Consider the following 3,887-nt stretch of genomic DNA (forward strand, 5'->3'; position numbering starts at 1 on the left):
AAAAGTTTTGTTTTAAAAAAAATAATTACAATTTTAATATAATACGGTTAAACCGCAAACCGTACCGCACCTAATGCGGTTTTTTTTAAAAGTGTGGTTTGGTGCGGATTGAAAAAATTACAAACCACATTTTTATGATCCAAACCGCACCGCGTGCATCCCTAAATGAAAAATACAAGTATTTTAAATTTAAATTCAAATTTAAAATACTCCATGCTAATCTATCCAGAATCTGAAACCGCCAAAAATTAAATAATTGAAAATCCATTTCCTTTTATCACTTTTTAATTTTTATTTTTTCCTCCTTGGTACACGATTTCGCCCTTGGACGCCAGCCCTTTCCACACGGCTTTAAAACTCGGTCCCATTCTTCACAACTCCACCTATATATACCACCTTCCTCCCTCTTCTTCCTTTCTCAGAGACAAACCCTACAACTACAACAAAAATCTATCTTATCCAAACTCATCTTTCTCTCTCCTCTATCCTCTTTCTCTCTCTAAAAACTCAAATTTCAAACAAAAATGGTTGATTTCGATTGTAAAACTAAAATGGTACAATCAACCCCAAATCTCACCAAAAAATCACCCAAACTCACCCCTAAACGAACCACGTCAAACCCCCTCATTTCTCCGGTTCCATTCACCGCCGGAGAATTGTCTCCGGCGTCGGAATCATCTTGTTCAGCCTACGAAAGCTATCTCCGCTTACCGGAACTTCATCTGTTATGGAGTTCCGTCGAGTTTCCGGGTTGGGAAAACGAGTCCATTATTCGACCCGCTTTACAAGCATTAGAAACCACATTCCGGTTCATTTCACTCGTGTTAAACGACAACAGACCGTATTTGAACCGCCGGGAATGGAACCGGAGATTAGAGTCGTTAGCAAGGGATCAAGTCGAGTTAATCTCAGTATTATGTGAAGACGATGAGACACGTGGCGCAGCGCCGGTCGTTGATTTGAGTTCATCCTTTGGTGAGGTGATCCCACAAACTGGAAGTTCCGCTGAAGTTTGGAAATTAGCAGATAATGAACACAATATTACGGTGGTCTGCCGTAGTAGCGAAGCAAGTCTGTTACCGCGGTTAGCCACGTGGCAGAAATCGGAGGAGATTTCTTCCAGAATATATTACGCGATTGAATCGGCTATGAGGAGATGCGCGTATACTTTGGGCCTGGGTGAGCCCAACTTGGACGGAAAGCCCAATTTGGATTACGATGCTGTTTGCCGACCGTGTGAACTACACGCGTTAAAGAAGGGCGCGTTGGATCATATCCAAAACCCAGAAAACCAGATATTATTCACGATTCACCAGATTTTCGAGGCGTGGGTTTTCGCAGCGAAGAAGCTGATCATCCGAGTAGGAGAGAGGATCAGCAAAGAGGAGTTCACCAAAGCAACAGACGATTGTTGGATTCTAGAAAGAATCTGGAAGCTTCTAGAACAAATCGAGAGTCTTCACCTACTAATGGATCCCGACGATTTCCTGCAATTGAAAACGCAATTGAAGATGAAAACGACGTCGGATTCAGAAACCTTTTGTTTCCGATCAAAGGGGTTAATCGAGATAACAAAGCTAAGCAAAGACTTGCGACACAAGGTACCGGAGATTCTAGAAGTCGAAGTGGACCCCATGGGAGGGCCGGTGATACAAGAATCGGCAATGGAGTTATACAGAGAGAAGAGAAGGTTCGAGAAGATTCATCTGTTGCAAGCATTTCAAGGGGTGGAATCAGGTGTGAAAGGGTTCTTCTTTAGGTATAAACAGTTGTTGATGATTATGATGGGGAGTTTGGAGGCGAAGGCTAATTTTGCTGTCGTGGGTGGTTCTGAGTCGTCCGATTTGTTGAGTCAGATCTTTCTAGAACCTACTTATTATCCTAGCTTAGATGGGGCTAAAACTTTTATTGGGGATTTTTGGGAGCACGATCAAATATTTGGTAATGGTATTGGTTTGGATAATCGGAGAAATCGGACGACTAAGCATTGAGGGTTGTAATGGGAGAACGTGGGACGGAAAGTGGTGGTGGTGGAGTTGTCGGTGAGACGTGGGTACTTTAAATTACTAGTACTATTGATGTTGCATGTGATATACGGGGTCATTAGTGGAATATTGGTTTTATGTATATTATTATTAGCTTAATTTTTTTGGATTAATTTTTTCTTAAAAAAATATACAAGTTGTACCAGTAAAATCGTGTATCAGATGAGTATACCATGATTTTTTGTTACAACTTTGAATGATATTCTTCAATCTTTTTACTCGTTCTTTGTTGTAAACAACTATATTTTGTGCGGTGAGTACTACTAGAAGTTCCCAGGTTAGTGTTGGATAATTTGGAAATTTTATATAGAAGTGAGAAAACCAGTACAATAGTTTGTCGGATAATTTGAAATTTTTAGTAGAAATAACAATGTAAATTATTAGACATTCTAAGTATTTAGAATAGCAACGTAGTATACATGATTGCTTATATACTAGTGTATGTTATAACGTGCATCATCGTAGAGTCAAGATTTTTTTTGAGAGTTGAAAGCTGAAATTATTAATTAACACTTTGAAAAGGTTTAGAGAGTATTTAGAATAATGACGTATACGTCCCTCATATGTTGATGTATATTACAACTTGCACGCTCCCATAGTATAGGTGCTTCCAAGAGATGGAAGGATGATGCACATATATAAGACTATTGACTTTTAAAGACGTTAATCGTTATCCTTTAGCTTAAATTGCATTGTTTTTCAACACAAACCATGAATATTAAAAGTACTTTCCATTATGCTCGTTGATGGGTTTATAGTCAACAAACGAAAACTTAGCTAGTAAAATATATACAAAAAGATAGCATTTTCCAGGACATTTCATACGAAAACGTTTCAAAAAACGAAAATTCATAAGAAGATGCGTATTGTCGGCATTTGAAGATATATAGTGGTGGTTAGTTGTTGTTAAAATGATGGCTATTGAATTTTCTAAAGCATAATGTAAATTTGGTAGATGTTGCCAACTGGAAAATGTATGTTTATCTTTTATGTTATACTCTTTATGTTAAGTAGTTGAGATTTGAAGATGAAAAAGATGATGACGAAGAAGAGTTTATGTAGAGGATATGCGTTTAAGATGCCATGAATCATGCTAATAGATAGAGCCAGAAAATATACAAACTTTAAATGTTTTTTTTTTTTTTTTTTTTTTTTTTGAAATCATGTTACTTTATTAGAGTCATGCATGTTATGTAGATGGATGGGTGTATGTATTGTTTGGTACGGCCCCTCCACATTACTCATGCATTGCACCTAATTTCATCTCAGCATTTTGATGCCCATGTATTTATGTCAAGTCTACTGTTTATACCGTATGACGGTATGAGACTCAGTCTATGAGTTGTTCTAATTTTAATTATTAGGTATGCTCATGAATATTCATAGGTGGGTAAGACATTCTTATTTGTTCGGTTATTTTTTTTTATTTTTTTTTTTTATACATTATTCACCGAATGAGCTTACGTATTGAGATTTGGTTTGGTTACGGCTACTGTTAATATTTTGTTAGATTTTAAGCCAATATGAAAAAAGCTAAGATGGATCGAATTGTACTATCTAATTTGGCTTTTGACTTGATTTTAAAAAAAATTAAACACCAAGATTTTGATCTTTAGAGGCATGTATGGATAATGATCAATTAAAGCGTAATGGATTAGAGGAAGAGTTGTAGCTTTCATGCACAGTATGATTTAATTGATTTTCTCTTTTATAGAAGTATCTTGAAAATAAAGATTTCTTCTTTGTCAATTCCCTATTTCCCTCTAGTCAAGTTTCTTCCTCCTAATTCTTTAATTTTGTCCCACCATATAAATAGCTAACTATTATATGTTTACAAGATTA

At 36.5% G+C, this 3,887-nt stretch overlaps 1 pseudogene; it reads left to right on the forward strand.

Moving 5' to 3' along the window:
- The first annotated feature begins 426 nt into the window (after positions 1-426).
- On the forward strand, positions 427-2,265 carry LOC145591161 (nematode resistance protein-like HSPRO2 pseudogene; annotated as a pseudogene).
- The last annotated feature ends 1,622 nt before the right edge of the window (positions 2,266-3,887 follow it).

The sequence above is a fragment of the Chenopodium album genome, chromosome 18 (genome assembly GCF_948465745.1).
Source record: "Chenopodium album chromosome 18, dcCheAlbu1.1, whole genome shotgun sequence".
Classification (NCBI taxonomy): Eukaryota; Viridiplantae; Streptophyta; class Magnoliopsida; order Caryophyllales; family Amaranthaceae; genus Chenopodium; species Chenopodium album.